Source organism: Wolffia australiana, chromosome 13, assembly GCF_029677425.1.
Source record: "Wolffia australiana isolate 7733 chromosome 13, ASM2967742v1".
In the NCBI taxonomy this organism is placed as follows: domain Eukaryota; kingdom Viridiplantae; phylum Streptophyta; class Magnoliopsida; order Alismatales; family Araceae; genus Wolffia; species Wolffia australiana.
This window is the reverse complement of record NC_135847.1, coordinates 6,208,053-6,230,396: the sequence shown is the minus strand read 5'-3', so window position 1 is coordinate 6,230,396 and position 22,344 is coordinate 6,208,053. Positions and strand designations below refer to the sequence as shown.

At 43.1% G+C, this 22,344-nt stretch overlaps 1 long non-coding RNA gene and 1 pseudogene across 1 annotated transcript; one reads left to right on the top strand and one right to left on the bottom strand.

The window, feature by feature from the left end:
• Positions 1-12,158: 12,158 nt before the first annotated feature.
• Positions 12,159-12,476, top strand: LOC144710879 (putative mitochondrial protein AtMg00820 pseudogene; annotated as a pseudogene).
• A 3,807-nt stretch (positions 12,477-16,283) lies between these two features.
• Positions 16,284-17,031, bottom strand: LOC144711092 (uncharacterized). Its single transcript, XR_013583451.1, has 2 exons — positions 16,626-17,031; positions 16,284-16,549 (listed from the first exon to the last, which is right to left on the bottom strand). It is a non-coding gene; the product is annotated as an uncharacterized LOC144711092 (long non-coding RNA).
• Positions 17,032-22,344: the final 5,313 nt, after the last annotated feature.

Here is a 22,344-nt window from a genome sequence, read left to right as displayed (position 1 = left end):
CATGGGAGGCACTCGGCACCAAAGACAGCACATCGTATGTAGAGATTGTCGAGACTGTAGTGGCAGAGAGCCGGTGCCAACGGCGGCATGTGCGATGCTAGGGTTTCCCAACAAGAGGCCAAACAAGAGAAGGGAAAAATGGGACAATACAAATAAAAATAAACATGCTTTTTTTGTTTTTTTTTAAATGTTCTTCATCGATACTTTATTTCTCTTATTTTCTAACTAGTGACAGGGTTACCCCCCCCCCCCTCCTTACATAGGGGTTACTATGGGCCCCATTAAGAGAATAAGAGGGCCCCTTACAAGGGGTTACTATGCAGCCTCACACACACGAACATACATCTTGGCCCATATAGAAGGCCCACAAATGGAAAAAAAGTCTCAAAATAGGAACAAATATATCGTCAACCTCCAGAGGCCTATTGACTAGGTTAAATACTTGAAGGCCAGGTCTTCAACTTCAGCCCATGTTCCTCAAGCTGGTTGAGACCGGTCTTCGGTTCTAGATGGTCCCCATTAAAGTTGTTCCCCTTCTCATAATACTGTCACAATACAACTTATGCCACATGTTACAACCATCCAACATCAGCTAGTTTAATGTAAATTCATTCAATTTAACTCAAAATGTTTTTCATCTCAAGCTATTTTTTTTCAAAACATAATATCTAAATAATTTATAGGGTTGAACTCCATATCTAATGATTCAAGGTCAAACCATAAATTTGTTTTTTGAACATTGATTCAATTAGACCCTATGGAATCAAACTAAAATTCTAACTCAAGCAAATATGTTAATTTTCTAACACCAGTTGTGTAATTTAGAGTCAACTAAACCTCATACCTACAACCCAAATCATTTAAATGAAAGTATTTAAATCTAAACAATCATACATAATTGCATTGTCCTTTATTCCTCAATCCACTATTTCCAATTTTCTCAAACCATATGCATCACCTCAATACTTTTTCCTAACCTTTTCTCTACTATTATTCCTATCTCACTCTACATGTGTCATTGATGATTGAGAGCATGCACCTCGCATGTTGGTTCTTAAGTTACTTAATGTGTAAATATCATTATTAAGTGGTTTAAAGGCATAAATTTTGTCACTTCTCCATTAATATGCGATGCCACTTAAGTTAATATTTGACATTATCTTATGCATACTTATCTATTTTCAGGTGTGTTAGACCTTTTTCAAGGTAAAAAATTACTAGTATTTAAACCTACACGATTGATATTATTATTTCTTGACTTAAGTGAATGTATTTAGCTCCAAGAAGTGAATACGAGTTAATTAGAAATCAAGTCAAGTCTAGTTGATATGGTTGGAACTTATATGTCAAACTAACATTTTGTCTTGAGTTTTATCTTTCAGGAGGCACAGAATAAAATAGAATTGAATTCTCGATATAATGGAGGATTTTCCATAAAAAAGGCCTTATCACGTTGGATATATGGAATTTTGATGTTTAACATTTTTTGGGACTTTCTGATATTTTCAAGAAATAAAATACCAAAAATAACAAAAGCTTATGTGTGCAATTAAGGGGCATTGGTGGTAGTTGACATTGGTACACCGCCAAGTGGCGTCATGCAACCAATCCAACCTGGCAATAAAGGCACACAACTGTCATGCACACAGTGCCCATGTCGTGCCTAGGTTGGTTGCATATGCAATTAAGGGGCATTGGTGTTTGGAGATTGATGTATAAGCATGAATCTCAATCTGGGAATTTTGATGAATTTACTACACACCACAACATGGGTTAACTCACAATACTAAGTCAATATAATCTATGATCCAAGTGCCAGAGAGTGTTTAAAATCCAAAAAAATTAGTGGTCAGAGTCAAGATTAAATTTTAGGTCAAAATTGTCTTAATAGCTTCCCTAGCTATTATCCAATAATGATAACAAGTTATAGGACTAGGGCATACATGAAAAATATCTTGAATCATTCCAAGTAACCAAACATTTTGTTTTATTTCAGATTATTACTGAATGTAATTTTTATTTTGGAAAACATGTTGTTTTACTTCTTAATCTCAATTAAGCATACTGTTATTTCCCTATTTACCCTAAACAAGAAGTAACCGTTACATTACGCATTGCAGGGGCATTTTAATCAGAATTTTAGAATCTTTAAAATGAAGAAAGAAACATGAAATGTAACAGGTGCTTCTTTTTTGAGTTTTTGATTCTAGACCGCTCTTGCAATCTCTCCTATCTCTCTATCATTCTTGAAGAAGGATCAACTGGTTGAAGCGAGATCAAAAGTTATTTGTGCAAGATTATAAGAAAAGAAGAAGGGCAATCAGGATCAACTACTGAGCCTATCAATCAAGATCTTTTAACATCATTGTGCTCAGGAGATCCTAAAATCCAGAACATCCAAAAGCAATCCAGTAAGATAAGTCTGTGTTGTGTTTTTATGTCTTTCTATTTTAGGGTAAACCAAACTTTGTGATAAGGTGTTGTGAGATAGAGGGTATTTCAAATCGTCATAAGTTTTTGAATCATCAACACAAGGTAACATTTTTTTTTCTAAGGTCTCATTAAATAAATATTACCTGTGTTAATCCTCATAGAAATACAAACCTGAGGAATTATTAGAATCTCTGGATTGTGGACACACACAATCAAAACTTCAATAGGGTTTTCAAGGGTTAAACAAGATTGCTAGGTCTGAATAAACCCATCTATCATTTGGTACACTATATTGTTGTTGAAATTATTCTCGTTGAACTTAACTACATCTATTTATAGTAATTCAAGGAGCAAAATTTTAATACAATTCTTTAAATTTTTTTCTTAGGTACATAGTCAAAACTCTGAGAAAATGTATGCAATTTTAGAAAGCTATATTATTGAGGAACAAGGTTTGACACATATCACAAGTCAAGTAACTTGTGCAAGACCTCTTTCTCTTTGCATTTCTTAACTAGAGACTACTACAGGCAAATTTTTTAGTGAAAGCCATTGATCATCAATTGAGATTACTATAGTAAGCTAGATTGATATTAATCCTACAGTGAGTACCTTCTTTATTGTTGGAAAAGACTTGCGTGTATAAGATAACTCTGCAAGAGAATTGAATCATGTATCAAGGAGTAGTGAAGAAGAACTTTCACAAGTTTATTCAGGTTTGAGTTCAAGTCTTCTATTGAGTTTAATTCCTTTCAGCTTTTACTGGTTAGTTTTATCTTGAATTGACAAACATTGAAAATACACTAAGTGATGTCATATGTTGTCGAGGACGTCATCCCCGACGGTACCGAGAAGATGCTCTGATACCAAGATGATGTTGGACGTCGTCAGGGATGCCATTTAGAGGGTATCAAGACAATGCTCTCATACCAATATGATGTCGGATGTCGTTGGAAATTTCTAACAGGTAAATTCCCTAAGGAAGTTTAACTACATGATGATGTGTCCTAGGCAGATGTATGTGCCAAGCTCTAAGCTCCGGGGCGGGTGGCCGATTGCGGTGACCTTCTGACCCTCGTCAGAGTGGCGACGATGACTAAAACGTGGAACGGAATAGTTCTGTTGGTGCTTGCACGTAATATATGGGCTTGACTTGTACCAAAGAACTCACTCAAATCATAGTTTTTGATATTTAAACTCTCGCCTAATCTGTCCTGAGTGCGGTGGAGTGCAGCCGGGAATATTCAAAAAGAGATAATATAATTGACGAGTAAAGGCGAACAACTTACCCACGTTTGTGGTGTTGCTCATCATCAGTATATTCATCGGGCAAAGACTAGTGCGAGAAGATGCGAAGGAGGTGTCGGAGATGAGCACGTGGTAGCTTGACTGGCAGCAATGGCATGATGCAAGAGTGAGTCGTTGGAGATAGGAGGCGATAAAGAGGGACGATCGGCAGTGGAGCATCTCAAGCTATCGGTCGTGTTTGGTGGTGCAACCTAAAGACGGTTTGGTGCGAGTGGCGTTTGGCACCGTGAAGGTGATGCGAACACTCATGCAGCAACAAATGATGCATGTGACGCGGCGGTGGCTCTAACGATCAGCATTCTGATAGGCTGCACAAGGTAGCAACTCGGCAGTGCGAGGGCAGTGGGATAGTCTAGGCTTGCAGCGGACGAGCCGGTGAGAAGTGATGCTGGGAGCCAGCGAGGCGGCATTTGAGCAACATCACACATTCCACATCTCGTTCCATATTCATTCATACAACATATTCATTATAGTGCACATGTGATGCTTATAATGAAGTCCATGAATACATGATCAAACCTAGTGAATTATGATGATATCATAATACGGAGATCGCTAGTCTTTTAGCATGTGTTCCAAACATTCCTATTTAGAGGATACGCGAGAGGGACATCAAATTATCTAGAAAGAATAGCACTATCTAGCCTCACTCATATGATGAGTATGGCTAGTCCCGTAGCCATTAGTGTGGACACACTAAGGATAGATAGTGGATGCTCTTTAGCGGAAAGAGTTCAATGAATTGAGCCATACGAATCCTTGAATGGTATTATACTAAACTGTCAATCAGGTTGGTTCACGCCACAGTTGTGTAAGTGGTCCTTAGACCTGAGACACTAACGCAGCCTTGGTATACGAACGATGCAGGAACACGACTTGAGTCCACAAGCCTTGCTCTACTTGAAGGAACTAAGTCCTGAATCCACAGAACTAGCCTCTCCAAACCTTGAGTCCACAAGGGGTTGTACTTGAATCCACAAACACACAATCACTCTCTAACAAAGAAAACACTCAAAAGGGAGAAACAACAATTTCAACAAGACAATAGATTTCAATAATTCTCATTCAGGGGGACATGGGGCCTTATATAGGCTACAAGAAGTGTAGGGTCATCCATAATGACTGTAACCATGAGAAGACAAGTCAAAACATTGAGAAAAACAAATCTGACAAGCTAAAATAGAGGATAAGCAACCTGACAGGACTGAGCAGAGATATCCTACAGATTTTGGGGCATGTAGAAGTTGTCAAGAGATATTTGTGTGGCTCAAGAAGATCCTGATGGGACAAAATAGAAGATATGCAGATATGACAAGTTAGAGCAGAGATCTTGGCAGAAGAAGAATCTGGTAAAGGATTCTGTCAGAAGATATTGTTAGAGAAAATCATGTTAGTGATAATCCTGTCAGAAGATCTTGTTAGGGAAAATCATGTTAGAAGATCTTGTTAGAGAAAATCCTATCATAGGATTTTAAAGGGCTTAAGGTATATTTTTGTAGATCATGTCAGTTCTAGAAGAATCTCTTTCTTGGGCCACAACTCGCCAATGGGCCTTAGAAATGGGCTTCTGGGCTACATCAGGCACCAAAGACGTATTGCGAATGGACAGTTGTACTTTGACTGTGGCCAACGAGTCTCTAATCATGGGATTCTAAACTGTCTTACTTCGAGTACATCAAGAAGTTTACGAAGACGATTGAGTGGTCAAGATGGCGTCGTCCACCCTTGGTATAAGAGGTGACAGCTCAAGGAAGATGATGCGATGAAGTCCTTGGCCAAGGTAGCGAAATATCAGAGAAGAGTTCTTCGATGATTTTTGAATGCATCAGTACTAACTCAGATGGCCGATTAGCGTTTGACAATTGACCATACCCTAAGTCGTCCAATGAGCATTAAGTGGATGAGGGACTATACATAGTAACTGATAACGAACAGGTTCCATGAGTGAGTCGATACACACTCCTTTGTATCTTCTAGAACACGAGGTGTAGCTTGGCCCCCCACGTGTTGGAGACTCAACCAATCGATTGGGTTAAATCAATCTGACATTATATAATCTATATGATGATATAGTTAATTACTTTAGAAGGCCAATAAAGGTTACTGGGTTGCTGGAGTCATTAACTATTATCAATGATCATTGCTTACACAACACAAAGGTATCAAGTATGACATTTTATATTCAGCTTATCAAAATTTCAATTGCATCTCATATTTTCAGGATGATATGGTCATTTTGATAAGGTCAAGGAAATGAGTCTGAGAGCCATGAACATAATTCTATGTTACATAGAACTAACATAAGAACTGTCACATATCAATCAAAATTATACTTATCATTGCCAGAGATAGAGAGCACCGCCGGGATCACAACATGGTCATCATCATCATTGTCATCGATGACCTACCGCTGCGCCCCGCGGCTTAAACGGGTACGCAAGAACGGTGAAGAAATTCAGGTTTAACTCCCCGGTTGATTAGCACGAGCATGCCATCCCATGTTTTGAATTTCTTGTTGGCTCGTGCTCATTTCATTTTCCAATTTATAGTGTTTTCATTTACGTCGCCTATATCATTGTGTTCGTACGTATCGTCGTGTTTCCTATTAATCTGTATCATCACATCGTCTAATTTCCAAATTTTATTTTGTTGTAAAACTATCAATCATATTTATTCATGTCATGTTTGTGTGACTGGTCCTTAGACTTGAGACACCAAAGATGTCTTGCAGATAGACAGTTGTACTTTGACTATGACCTTCAAGTCCTTAATCATGGGATTCTAAATTGTCTTAGTTCAACTGCATCAAGAAGTTCACAAAGATGATCAAGTGGTCAAGATGAGATCCCCCACCAAAGTATAAGAGGTGACAACTCAATGAAGACGATGTAATGAAGTCCTTGGCCAAGGCAATGAAATATTAGAGAAGAGTTTTCCAATGATTTTTGAACGCATCAGTACTATCTCAGATGATTAATTAGGGTTTTATAATTGATCATTTCTTAAGTTATCCTAAGAGTGTCAAGTGGTTGAGGGGCTATATGTACACGGTAAGCAATGATAAACAGGTTCCACGAATGAGTTAATACACACCCCTTTGTATATTCTTGAGCACGAGGTGTAGCTTGGCACCCCACATGGTGGAGACTCAACATATCAATTGGGTTAAATCGATTTGGCATTAATTAATCTATATGATGATATAGTTAACTAATATGGAAGACTAATAAAGGTTATTGGGATACTCGAGTCATTAACTAGATTAATACATAGGCCTAGAGGGTCAAACACATATGGTCTTTTGGACATTGGAAGATATCCTTAACTTTTGGGGGTTTTTTAAGAAAGATAGCACTTAGTATAAATTGGGAAAGGCCTTGAACAAAATTCACCCAGGCCATAACTATTCAGTGGCATTTCACTTCTTATCCTCTCTCCCCACACCTCCTCTCTATTCCCAATGCAATTGGGACGGCATAACGATGACGATAGAGGGTGAATAGAGCTTGTCAAGGTGAAGGAGGAGATTTGAGAAGCCGAGGATCACGTTGATACATTCAGAGTCTGCACACCTGAGTAGCTCAGCTAGTCTTACTTTGAGATCAAAGAAATCACGAATCCAATTCATTTTGTAGTGTTTTGTTTCAATGGTTTGTCGATGCCATCATGGTTCCATTATGAGTCTTTTGTTGTGAGTGGAATCCTCATCTTCATCCAGATCAAGGCCTCTAGAACCCAACAGATACAGGTCGAATATTATTAGGGTTAGGGTTGGTGTGTGATGGCAAAAACGTAGCCTTTCCAGGATGATATAGTGGAAACTGGAAAGCAACGAAGTTATGAGTTTGAAAAAGCCAAAATATCACATTAACCTCATTCTAGTGTGACTACATGCATAGTATTGTCTTTTCTTCATGAGTCTTTATCAAATGTCACTCCTTCAATCCTCACTCATAGAATGCAAGAATGGATCCAAATAATATTTTTGATGAGGATATCACTTTGTTAATTATAGTTAGGAATAGAATCCAAAGATGACCTATTTATATGGATAAAATATCTATTTATAATTCAAAGAAAATAACTAGATATATGGTAGAAAGATGAAGGTATACTCAAAATTTCACAACTGAGGCTCGAGGAGAATTAGATATCATGAGTTGAAGTTCAATACTTCTCAAGGGTCCATTTTCTTCTCTCATATTTTATATGTTTGGAAAATTGCTAGCGTGGTACCAAATTTTTGGAATCCATGAAACGTAAAAAATTAATTAAAACTAAAATTATATATTTTAACTTATAAAAATATTTTTTGTACTTTTAGACCATACAAATACTAAAAAAGTGAGAGAAAAAAAATATCGTTATAAATAATACTACAGCCCCAAAATTTTTTAAATAAATAAATATATTCTTAATCATCAAATTAGTTTTTTATTAATTTATGGTCAGAAAATTCAAGGAAAATTATTAATTAGGAAAAATCATAATTACTTTATAAAAATATAATAGAGCCCTATAATATTTTTAAGGGGATTTTTTTTCATGAATAAAATATTTTAATAATTTCAAAATAAATGAAAATTTGATTTTAAAATGTAATAAAATATTTTAAGCATTAATAAAAAAACATTTATGATCATTTCCAATTAAAATAAAAATATTAGCTTATGAAAATAATTTTTAAAATAACATGTTATTTGTGATTATTAGTGATATTGTTTTATTTTTTTAGAATTTTATTTTGATTTTCGTTTTTATTTTTTTTGTGATTATTACTGATCTAGGTACAAGTTGCTACAATACGCATATATCATATTGGTTTCATTCCTGATAATGCCTTATGTCTTCGAGTCAGGCATTTGATGACATTTTCATAGGTTGACGATTGATATTAGTTTTTCTTATATCTAACATATAGTTTATTTTGGACTCAGGCATTTTATGTTCATCATATTCTTTGTATGAATAATAATAATTTATGTTAGAGTATTAGTGTTAGAGTTTTCTCTCTCCTCACTCTCTCCTCTCTCTCTCTCTAGTGGGCTCCCCCCACTATTATGTAATCCCTATAAGTACCTCCCCACGTTATGGGTAGGAAAGATCATAGAGAAACCCTAGCCGTTAAGGCATTTCCATCGGGTTCTCTCTCTATCTCTTCGATCCCCCTCTCTCTCAATCAACTTGGTATCAGAGCTGATTGAGAGAGGATCGATCATCGCCGGTGGCTCCTGCATCATCTCCTCCGCCATCTGCAGCGCCGCCCATCTGCAGCGCCGTCCATCGTCTCCGCCGCCCATCTGCAGCGCCGCCATTTGCAGCGCTGCCCATCTGCAACGCCGGTTCCTGCAGCGTCGCCTATCTCCGTTGGTATCTGCATCGTCTCCGCGTCCTACTTGGTGCATCATCTCTGCATCGTCTCCGGTATCTGCATCGCCTTCGCCGGTATCTGCATCGTCTTCGCCGCCGGTCCATCGCTGCCGTCGCTGATTCATCTGCTGCCACCGGTTCACTTCCAGCTGTCGTCGGTTCCTTCTCCGGTGGGAGTTGACTTGCTGGTCAATCCTCTTATCTTCTCTCCCCTCGCCGATCAGCCAATATGGCCGAGTCGACCGCGATCTCATCCTCCTTCGTGGCCACGCAGTCGTCATCGGGCCCGCCTCCTCATCCAGGGAAGCACTCCATCGTGACCGCTCTCACCAAGCCAGCATATGTCTTCGACGGGTCAAACTATGGACCATGGAGGGGCGCCTTCCTGGAGTTCCTCAATGCTCACAGCCTTCGGCATCATCTAACCGATCCTCCTCCCGAGGAATCGGATCCAGAGTACCCGGAGTGGAGCAGGCTGGAGTCCGCAGTATGTTCATGGCTTATTTAGAGTGTGGCGACTCATATCATGGAGCCACTCAGTATGACTTGTCCTGCCCGGGCTCTGTGGCTCAAGTTGGAGACGACGTACGCCAACAAGAGCAACGTGAGCAGGACCGTTCGTCTGTATGAGGAGCTATTTGCTTGTCGCCAGGGGACCCGGAGCCTATAGAGCTATTACGGGGCATTCGAGGCCATCTTCACTAATCTCAACGTCTATCAGCCTTTGATTCTGGACCTCGATGTATTGACTCGCTACCGCGACGAGCTACGAGCTGGAGCATTTCTCAGCGGATTACGTCCAGAGCTGGCCGATATGATTCGAGGACAGGTACTTGGTGGACCCCGAGTATTGCCCACAGAGGAGATTTTCGCAGCCGCACTTCGAGTGCAGGACAGTCTGCCCCCTTCCCTGACAGCGCAGCCTAGTGAGACCTCGGCTCTCATTGCATCAGGAGGAGCTCCCAAGGCATCCGGGAAGGGCGCGACGTCCGGGAAGACCCGGAACTCCTATCCACCCTGCAAATATTGCGGGAAACAGTCTCATCCATCTGAGAAGTGCTGGAAGGAGTTTGGGAAGCCCTCTTGGGCTCTGGCTGCCACTGGAGGTAAGGCATCTCCGACCTCATCTAGCGCTGGCGGATCCTCCTCGACCACTTCCTCAGCTGCGGGTACGGTCAGCCTCGCACTATCTCCCTCGGAGCTGGCCTATATTCAAGCGTCACGGGCCTCATCACTCTATCCGACCCCAGCGCCCTCCGCCAGCCTCGCATCACTGGCTAGCAGCTTAGCCTCATATGCGGGGGGACTGGATCCTCTCTAGGTACGCCATCTATCCCTGCTCCTCTAAATACTTCTTGGGTTATTGACTCAGGGGCATCCTCACATATGACCGGTTCCCCATCTATCCTCACCTCCTATCGTCCCGACACCTCCCTTCCTGATGTCCGTATTGCTGATGGACGATCTTGTCCCGTCCTTGGATCTGGCCGGTCCCATGCCACCTCTTCCCTTCCTTTGCAGAATGTCCTGTATATCCCTGACTTCCCTACGAACCTGCTGTCCATCAGTGCGATCACTAAGGCACTCCACTATGGTGTATTCTTCTTTCCTCATCACTGCATCTTCTAGGATCTCGGTTCGGGCCGGAGGATTGGACTGGGCCGTGAGAATGGACGCGGCATCTACGAACTGGTGGCTGACTCTCCCTCTTCGGGACTTCAAGCCCTTTTTGCACTTTCTGCTTCTTCTAGTTCTCTTAATGACTCCTTTTTGTGGCAATGCCGGTTGGGGCATCCCAGTTTTGGAAAGCTTAAAGAAACCTTACCATGGTTACACTTATCTGATTTTCATTGTGAGTCTTGCGAACTAGGGAAGCACCATCGCTCATCATATCCATCGTGCACGGGACCACCCTCCCATCGTCCGTTCGATTTGGTCCACTATGATGTCTAGGGCCCCGCACCGGAGGGAGATACTACATTGTGTTCGTCGATGATTACACACGGGCGAGTTGGACATACATTCTAAAGAGTCGTAAGGAGGTTCTCTCTCGTGTCCAGCACTTCCTCATTGAGATCATTACCCAGTATGACACGAAGGTGAAAGTCCTCTGCACGGACAACGCGCTTGAGTTCACTCAGAAGGCGATTGAGGAGCTCTGCCTAACCCACGGCATAGTTCATCAGACTACCTGCCCGTACACCTCGCAGCAGAATGGAGTCGCAAAACGGAAGCATCGGCACCTCCTGGACATGGTACGCACATTGCTACTTACTATGAAGGTGCCTCAGTACCTCTGGTCTGATGCAGTACTGACCACCACTTACTTGGTGAACCGACTTCCCTCTGCTGCTCTCGGGGGTGCCATTCCCATTCAGAGACTGACACCCGAGGTCGATCTCTTCTCTCTACCCCCGAGGGTGTTCGGCTGCACATCATTTGTTCAGGATCATACGCCGGGACTCTCCAAGCTGGCTCCTCGCGCGCAAAAAGGTGTGTTTGTCGGATACGCTCGGACTCAAAAGGGATATTGCGTGTACTTTCCCGATCGCCACCACTATGTTACCTCTGCTGATGTGACGTTTCACGAGGATGTGCCCTACTTTGCCCCTACTTAGTCTAATGGTGACATCTCCTCGCCCGCACTATCTTCCTTACCCTCTTCCCTTCCTGTATCCGACACCATTATTCCCGCCCTTCCTCCTTCCCTCTCGGCGCCTCTGCCCGCTGCGTCCTCCACCCCTGCACCACTACCCTCCGACCTATCATCAGAACCATCTCCACCTTCCCTGTCGTCTCCATCGCCCCCATCGCCTCCGGTTTCCTCGCCTCCACCACCGCCTCCTTCTCCTCTCCCACGCTCCGATCTCGACATCCCTATTGCCCATCGCAAGGGCACTCGGCAGTGCACGCAGCATCCCATTGCAAACCATGTCTCCCCGGCCCGCCTCTCTCCCTCCTACCAGTCCTTTGCCCTTGCCGTCCTAACTGAGTCGATTCCCAAGTCGTATGTAGAGGCTTTGCAGGTTCCGGCGTGGAAAGCGGTGATGGACGCGGAGTATGTTGCCTTCATCCAGCGGGAGACCTGGACATTGGTTCCTCGTCCTACTGATGCCAATGTCGTCTCCTGCAAGTGGGTGTACTCCCTCAAGTACAATCCGGATGGCTCCATCGCTCGCTACAAGGCGAGCCTCGTGGCTCGCGGCTTCTCTCAGGCTTATGGTCTTGACTATCATGAGACGTTCTCTCCTGTGGCACGCCTCAGCTCTATTCGTGTTCTCTTCTCCATCGCTCTGGATCAGTCCTGGCCTCTCCATCAGCTAGATGTCTCCAATGCCTTTCTTTACAGAGACTTGGACGAGTAGGTGTTCATGGAGCAACCTCCGGGGTATGTTGCTCAGGGGGAGTCGTCTGAGGTATGTCTCCTCAAGAAGGCCATCTATGGTTTGAAGCAAAGCCCTCGCGCATGGTTCCACAAGTTCTCCCAGCTACTTTTCTCTTATGGCTTCGTCTCCACCGTCTCAGATCCTACCGTTATGCGGAAACGCACCCCGCATGGATGTGTTGTCCTGGCCGTATATGTCGATGACATCATCATTACTGGCAGTGATGAAGCCGCGGTTGCTGCAACCAAGGCGCATCTGTCTCAGCACTTCGTGACACGGGATCTGTCTCCACCCAGGTACTTCCTCGGACTTGAGATTGCTTATCGTCAGGGGCAGATGGCCATCTGCCAACGGAAGTACGCACTTGACCTACTGGAGGAGACACGGATGTTGGGGTGCAAGCCGGCCTCTTCGCCTATGGATTTGAATGTTGACTGGTGGGACAATGCCACGACACTTCTTGAGGACACAGGACTCTATCGTCGACTTGTGGGGAAGCTAATTTTCCTCACGGTGACTTGCCCGGACATCTCCTATGCGGTTAGCGTGTTGAGCCAGTTCATGCAGGCCCCCCGTTCTATCCATCTTGAGGGAGTCTACAGGATTCTGGCGTATATCAAGAGAGCTCCTGGGAAAGGTCTACTATATCGACGACAGGGTCATCTGCGCATCGAGGCCTACTCTGACTCCGGATATGCGGGCGACATGGAGGACCGGAAGTCTCATGGTGGATATGCCACTTATGTTGGGGGTAACCTGGTTACCTGGCGATCCCAGAAGCAGTCTATCGTATCGCGCTCTAGTGCAGAAGCTGAGTATCGAGCCATGGCAGACACCACGGCAGAGATGTTGTGGCTGCGTTCACTCCTCACCGAGCTTGGCTTTCCGCCCGAAGAGCCAATGAAGATGTATTGTGATAACATGGCTGCTACCTTCATCGCCAGTAATGCGACGTTCCATATGAGGACGAAGCATATTGAGATCGATTGCCACTTCATCCGACAGTACATCGTGAACGGTACTATCTGTACCCCACACGTTGCTTCCGCTCATCAGTTGGCAGACATCTTCACCAAGGCCCTACCTGGACCGGCATACGAGACCATGGGATCCAAGCTGGGCATGTTTGATCTCCACGCTCCAGCTTGAGGGGGAGTGTTAGAGTATTAGTGTTAGAGTTTTCTCTCTCCTCACTCTCTCCTCTCTCTCTCTCTAGTGGGCTCCCCCCACTATTATGTAATCCCTATAAGTACCTCCCCACGTTATGGGGAGGAAAGATCATAGAGAAACCCTAGCCGTTAAGGCATTTCCATCGGGTTCCCTCTCTATCCTTCGATCCCCCTCTCTCTCAATCAACTATTTCTATTAAGTTATATTTATTTTCAGTTAGGTCAAACATGTTTAAATTGTTTGATGAATTCCTAGAGACCAAAGGGAGACGTAGAATTTTTTAGTTTGCTCTGGATTAGAACAAAGCATTTATGATGCACTCTGTCTGAGCCGAAAGCTAATTATCATGTGCTTGTGTGTATACAAAAAGGACCAAAAAGAGACATTAACAATCAAGTCATCATGGAAATTTATTAGTCCTCTCCTGATTTGAACAAAGTGTCTATCAAGTACTCTATGTCTGCATCAAAAGCGACTTATTATGTACACATGTTAGTACAATATTGGTGCAATTGAAGCTATGTTATTGCATGAGAAACGCAAGAACATGACGCGAATCCACAAGCCTTGCTATTCTAGAATCCACGACATCTTGAGCTCACATAACTCACTGCTCCAACTCTTGAGTCCATAAGCACTGACCACTCTCCAACAAAGAGAAAGCACAAAGGGGATAAACAATATGATCAACAAAACAAAATAATCCAATGATAATCCGTCAATGATACAATGGGCTTTATATATGCCACTTAAGGTAACGAATCATCCACAATGACAGTTGCCTTGAGAATACAACTTAAAACACTGGAAAAACAACTCAAACATGATTAAACAGAATATCATAAGGCTAATAGGCCTCATTAGAGATCTTTAGCATATTATGAGGTCTCATGAAATGGGCTTTTGGGCTACACCACTAGTAATTTAAATTGTGGCATTTAAATGCTACTTATCTTATTTTATTATCTCGTATTTTCCCTTAAAAAATCGACCAATATCCATATCTCACATATGGAATATGCAGATATCGATATCGAGTACACATTATGATATCTGATATTTAGATAGCAGACTCTGACAACTTGATATCAAATTCTGATATCCATGTTTTCAATTTGGACTTAATATTTGCCAGAATATTGACACTTTTGGCACCCGTCCGCGTAATAATGGATGGTAGATATTAGATACCCGTCTGATATTCCATGTCCAAAACCATAATACAATATCTAGTTATTTGATTTGATATCCTTCGCTGTCCTGGCCCTTAGATGTCCCGATTAATATATGATTTGGGGCAAATATTTTTGATATCCCTCTTAGCATAACGAGTAGTCTCAGTTTCATGCTGATAATATGTTTATTTCCTTTAAAATTGGATCCCCCCTACATTTTCTGCTTAGAGATAGATAGGTAGATAGATAGAGAGAGGGGGGTAGGGATCGGGGATCGGATCTGATCTTTCGAATCTTGATCGAAAGATTTGAATGAACCAGTATGTTCGAATCTTTTGATCGAACAAACCCTTTGTTCGTGTTCGAATAAATAATTTGAATGAACTATTTGGTCGTCCGTGTTCGATCTGCCATTTGTTCAAACTGTTTGAACAAGTTCGAACAAATGGCAAGGGGCTCGCGGGGGACTGCCCATGGCTGGCGGTGCTGCGATGGCCATTATTGGCAACGTTCGCTGGTGGTGGTCGGTAGAAGAGGAAGAAGGAGCTAGAAGAAGAAGAAATAAAGGGAGGAGCTAGAAGGAGCTAGAAGAAGAAGAGGAAGAAGAAGAACGAGCCAGAAGAAGTAGCTATAAGAATAATAGGTAGAAGAAGAAAGAGCGAGAAAAAGTAGCTACAAGAAGAAGTGGAAGAAGTATTCCCCTTCCAAAAGAAAACGTACTGGACCATTATTTTGATTTTCTTCAAAGGAACAAATTTTGCTCCTAGCGAAGTGCTATTGGCGGGCCAAATTTTGCTTCAACGGAACAAGTTGAAAAAGATAAAACGACTAAAGAGGAAGAAGAAGCATAAGAAGTTAAAGAAGAAGAAAAAGAAGAATACGAAGCAGAAGAATGAAAATAAATGCAGAATAAAAAATGTAGAATGAACAAAAAAAGAAGCAGACTAACCTAGTATTCGAATCGGATTGCAAGAGCCGATCGTGAGTCCGGAGTCTCTCTCATTCTCTCTCTTCCTCTCTCTCTTTCTCAGTCTCCCATTCGCTGTCTCTCCCTCTAGTACTCTCTCTCTTTATCTTTGTGCCTCTTTTCTCCACTTTCGTCGAGACGATGATTCGACAGCTCGGGTGGGAAATGCACACCGAGTTTGGATTCGGTCATTTGAACCGATCCGATTTGAACAACACGTTCGAATCGGATCGAATTTGAACATTCGATCCGAACCGAGGGTTTGTTTGAACAATTCGATCTGAACCTGATGCATAGATTGGGTTTGGATCAGATCTGAAATCAACAGATGGGTGTTCAGATTCAATCATTTGAATGCTTGATCTGATCGAACATTCAAACGATCTGTCCGAAATCCTTGATCCCCAAGAGAGAGGAGGGGGAGTGGTGGAGAACAACAAGGGAAATGCCCCCCCCTCAACGAGATAGAACGTATTTCCTTTTAATTCCTTTTCTTTTCTTTTAATAGTTTTGGTTTTTTTTCTTGTAATTCCAAATGTTATCGTTGTCGTCACTGCCATTTTTGCCGCTGTGCCACCGCTGCCGCACCCGCGCCAAGCTCTCCTCCTCTCGTGTGCGACGAGCCGTTGCCATTGCCGGCATCATTTCTGTCGTCTGGAATCTGTCGCCTTCACCTACACGAATGCCACCACCACTGCTGCTGGTGTCCTGCATCAGCCACCATTGCTGCCGCTACCGTCCTACATCAAATTGGTATCAGAGCGCAAGATCCTAACGGATACAACTAAATCACAGTCTTTGTTGTGGATTTACTACACTTCTATGAAGAAGTTCATCAAGCCCTGGTGGATGTATTTCAGCTGATTAATGATGCCTTCCAGATATTTGAGTCCAACATGGACAAACGTCGATGCACTTGCAGTATGAGACGCTCCATAGTCCCTAGCAAGCTCCGTATGAGGCACTGGCAGGATCATCCAAAGCTGCATCGAGTGTTGTCGACATCAGTTCAAAAACCACCTCTTCCATCGTCAGCGCTACCCATAATCTCCTCCACGGCTCCTGCCGTCCGTCCCCCTCCAGTGTCAACCGAGCCTTGGTCTTCCCTGGCGGCACAACCTCCTACACTAACGGGCATTCCAAACCCTAACATTCACAATGGTCTACAGCCAAATCCGACACAGCTTGCTAGCTGCTTCACAGACCTGTATTAGTGGGGGAATCCAACTAGACTCTGCCTCTGTTGTCCTCGTGCATGCGCCCCTGCCATGTGCTCGAGCCAGCCATCCGTAATTCCACCGAAAGTTCTGCCCTACACCATCGACGTGCGCCACCACTCACACCTCCGCCCCTCACCGCCTTTCCACATAGCCGATCATGGCTCCGCCGCGCCTTGCCATCCACCATGCTCTGCTACCCCACGCCGCTGCCTTCGTTTGTAACCTTAACCGCATAAGACGCCACCCATGGCTCTGGCCTCGCGCCACCGCCCATGGTTTCGGCCTGCGCCCCTTGTTCAGTGCCGCCATGGACTCGACGGTGCGCTCGCGCCACTTCCTTGCATCACGGGGCTGGTGGCGCACGCTTGCGTCATCAGGCTCACATGATCTCCCTTGGCCATCTGCACTCACGCCGCCATGGTTACACCACCGAACTCTTGCCGCCGCACTTTGCTGTCGTTGCAGCAGTAGTCGCCACTCTTGGCACCTTGGCACAACCCCCTCATTTTGGTGCCCTATCTTCGCCTCACCACTTCACCTTCGCCTACCTGCTCGGTCACCCTCCAACTGTTTGTGACAATGTCTCACCGAGTCTGGCGCACTACTACGCTACTTGGAATCAACTTTTCATGCCATTGGATGTGATCATACCATCACTCATGCGTACTGCTCATCCACGTTACTCGCTAGAGTCGAGTTCTCTAATAGGGAGAATTGGTGGAGAACAACAAGGAAAACGTCCCCCCCCCTAACAAGATAGAACGTGATGGACGCTAGATTTCCTTTTATTTCTTTTTATTTTCTTTTAATAGTTTTGGTTTTTTTTTCTTGTAATTCCAAATATCCCAATGGAGAAGGCTATAAAAGCCCCTTCCCTGACCTAAACATTGGTGAAATTTGAATAGAGAATATTTTCATTTTTGCCCTATCGTTTGCCGCCTGATAACACCCTAATTTCGGTCTTTATTTCATGTTATTAGCATGATTTATGCATTTAAAAGGCTTAAATTTGGGTTGTTATCATATATTTACACAAAAATAATGCTTCCAAGTAATTTCTGATTTTTCCCTAATTTTCTGTTAATTATATAAATTTTTAAGGATTTATTGAAGCTCGAAATAATTATTTTTTGATGAAAATGGCACATTCAAAAGTTTATTTCGACATTTATCAACATGGGAATTAATCAGGGAATTTTCTAGAATTTTCTAGAATTTTTTACGAATTTTTAGGAATTTTCTGGGATTTATTTCAAGAAGAAATGCATTTATTCTATGAAAAAGGGCATATTTATAAGAGAAAAAATGTATTTATGCAATTTCTAGACTTTTGGGGCCTTTTAGCGTTTAGTTGCAAAAAGACCCTGAAAACTCTCGTCGCCACGGCAGGCGTAAAGATCCTATTTAAAATCATTCAGGTTTTATTGCAATTTTTAATATATATTTTTAATGTTTTAGGAGAAATCGGAGGAGAGAGTGTGCGTAAAGTATATCGCCAATTACTTTGCGGCGTCCAGTGGCCCAAAGCAATTCCAGGCTTAAAGGACTTTTCTGCAAAAGGAGGATTCAAAATGCGCCAGCCAATGAGAGCGACACGTCATTGCGTGTTTAAAACGAACTAATAAATAAATCAATTTTAAATCCAATGGATTAAATTGGTTTAAAATTGATTTATTAATAACTTTTGATCCTGAAGTCCGATTGAGATGATTTTTATGGATTTGTTCGTCTTGATCCTCTTTCTATCTGTATGGTTAGATCATTCAGATCTAGCCTACATTGATAGATAAATATTAAGTACTAAACGGGGTAAAATGGTGATTTTTACCCTATAACCTAAGTATAAAAGCTAAATTTGAGAGGAGCTCATTCTGGATGGTGCTCTATCACAGCTGCAAGACAGGGAGGAGCTCTAGCTTGGATCAAGTTATCTGGTACTTTTTTTCCTTTATTGTATTTGAACTTTTATGGATTTTGAATGAATTAGGTTAAGTTGTTTGTTTCTTCATCTCTATTCTGATCTGAACTTCTAAATCGCTTGCTTGAATGGCATGTACAAGCCCTGATTAGGATTGAGAGGAGAAATTGAGGGATTTACCTTGGCATTCAATTGCATTCCAAAAGAAACCTCTAAAAAATTTAGTTTTAATTCTTAGGAGATTAAGATTTCTCTTTTTATTTCTGATTTAGCAAATTCTCAAAACCAACCAAAACTTAAATCAAAATTTCTTCCAACCTCTCTAATTGAATTCTTTGATCCATCCAATTGGATCAATTAATTCAATCTAGAGCCCACATTTCTTCTTTTCATCTCATCTCTTCTACCCCCCTCTCTAAATTCTCACCTAATTAGGGTGACTTGATCCTCATTGAAGATCAAATTCACTCTAATTAGGATCTAAAACACCAAAAATAAAATCAAATTGAAATTCCTACTTGCCTCCCTTGGACGACACTCATACTTATCACTATACATATTAAGTAGAGTTTTATAAATTTTATTGCATAAGCCAAAAATTCACAACGACAAGGGCTAAAAATTTTGCGTAATTTTCACCCCTATTTTTGGCTTATCACCGCCGCCGCTGCTCCCGTGCTGCTGCTGCTGGCACCGTGACGCCGCTACTACCGCCATGCTGTCACCGCTGTGCCCGCCCCAAGCTCTCCTCTTGTGTATGACAAGCAGTTGTCATTGTCGGCACCATTTCTGTCGTCTGAATCTGTCGCCTTCATCTTCACGAATGCCACCACCGCTGCTGTCGTCGTCCTGCATCAGCCACCACTGCTGCCGCTGCCGTCCTGCATCAGGGAGAGGGAGGGGAAGAGAGAGAAGGAGAGAGAGAGAGGGAGAGAGAGAGAAGGAAGGGGGCGATAGAGATAGAGGGAGAGAGAGAAGGAGAGAGAGAGAGAGAGAAAAAGGGAGAGAGAGGGAGAGAGAGGGAGAGAGAGGGAGAGAAAAAGGGAGAGAGAGAGAGGGAGAGAGAAAGGGAGAGTAAGGGAGAGAGGAAGGGAGAGAGAGAGAGGGAGAGAGAGAGAGGGAGAGAGAGAGCGAGAGAGAGAGGGAGAGAGAGAGAGATCGAGCGAGACGAGAGAGAGCAAGAAAGCGAGCGAGCGAGAGAGAGAAAGAGAGAGAGAGAGATCGAGCGAGAAGAGAGAGAGCAAGAAAGCGAGCGAGCGAGAGAGAGAAAGAGAAAGAGAGAGAGAGAGAGAGAGAGAGAGAGAGAGAGAGCGAGAGAAAGAGAAAGATAGAGAGAAAGAGATAGAGAGAAAGAGAAAGATAGAGAGAGAGATATAGAGAGAGAGATAGAGAGAAAAAGAGAGTGAGCAAGAGAGAAAGAGAGATAGAGAGAAAGAGAAAGATAGAGAGAGAGATAGAGAGAGAGAGAGATAGAGAGAAAAAGAGAGTGAGCAAGAGAGAGAGAGAGATAGAGAGAGAGAGTAGGCTTGATGTAACACGACGATCGGAATTCGGTACGCCGTGGAGCGTTTAGAGATTAGGCTCTAAAGACAATGAAATGATGTGAAAATATAACACAATTGATTCTAAGAGATTTTAAACAAGAAATACTACAATCGTCAGAAGACGGGAGTGGTAGATCAATTAGTTGACACATGACAAGTTAATCACGATCGAGCTCCCAGTGATCCTCGCGACTAGATAGAAGGGACCGATGTGGTGGGGGACGTTCTCGTCCAAATGTGTCCACACCGTCTACGTAGACAATCAGAACCGCTACCGTCAATAAAATCCCTAACACAGATAAGTGGCTAATTCCTAGAATTCAAGTTTAGACTCACTCACGGCGATGAACAATTTAGAATTTGGCACTGGAAGAGATAAGTAATCACTGTAAAATGAAAGGGAAGAGATGAACGTCACCTGTCGACTTGGCGCAATGATAGGATATCCACGAGAGCAGCAGGCGTCCTGGTGCCAATTCAGCCCGGATGGGTAGTCAATTCAGAGTGACGAGTTCAACTAAAAAATTCTGATAAGCGAACAGAAGGACTCTTTCCCAATCGCGGAATCAGCTTGGAGAACACAGTCGCAGGTCATCGACCGACAGCCTCTTGAGGGATCAGTAACAATGGTATCGACCGTTGGCTTAGACGTCGGGTGGCTGGCGGACTGAAAACAATGCTCAATTGATAAATTTCAATCCAGGGAATAGATGGCTACTAAATCCATCCTATTTGCGTTGTTCCCACGGTGAAATGCTGTTGATACCAATTCCCCTTCACAGATCGAGCGCCTCCAAACGGTAGATTACTGGTGAACAACGGTCGGGGAATGACGACAGAAGTTCACCTGAGGAACAACACGACCGGAAGCGCCTGGTTCCAGAGACGATGGAAAATCCAGGTGAGGTGAATTTTCACGCTGAAAAAATTACCAGTAACTGCTAATTCTTCTTCTGACGATCTTTTCCAGAGAAGATGTGCAAGAAAGCCAATAAATCGTTCCTGGGTGGTCCAGATTCTCCTAATTACTACAAAATCAGAATCCAGGACTCGTGTTTTCACCGGCGCGGTGAGAGGATTCCAAAACGATCGGCGTTTCCCAACCAAGACATCAAGAGCAAGGAACAACGAGGAAGTAATCAGAGAACACGGCTTTCTCTCTTTGTTGATCTTATGCCTCTTCTACTACGCAATCTTCTTCTTTGACAATGTTTCTATCTTCTCCTTTTTCTTTCAGAGACAAGCACGATGAACAACAAAAAAAAAGAACTGCAACCAACAAGCGAGATTTGAAAAAATTCTCAACAATAATGACTCCTCGTTTAACTTCCACTTCTCCCCTTCTTAAAAGGTGGGGGAAGTGGCAGTTATGGAAGCCCAAATTGGGCCCCATTTAAGGGCAAGGCCTATTGGGCCTCCCCTTAAAAGGGATTCTTATTGGGAGAAGAAGCCCATTATGGATTTCTTCCCCCCTAAAGATGACACTTAAACACGACTAAAACACGAACGACGGGGGCAAGGCCGGTACTCACGCAAGGGGGGCCTCCAACAATTCAAAAATGATGAAAAGGAAAAGTACGTGAAGACATCTCAGCACTCTCCAAGGCGACGCGACTGTTTCTTCAAGCTTGATAGTGGAAGTGTTGGTTCTTCACATCGGCTCTGGCTCCGCGTAAGGGCTGGCAACGAGTCTGGACGCAATCAGCTGGTTGGTCTTCCATCAAGGCTTCAGGGATTCGGACAGATCGTTTGATTTTTCGATCAGATCGGGCCTTCGAACGATCGAATCCAAACAATTATCTGCCCCGTTCAAATCCGATCCGAACGCGATCTGAGCATCTGGTCAGATCGGA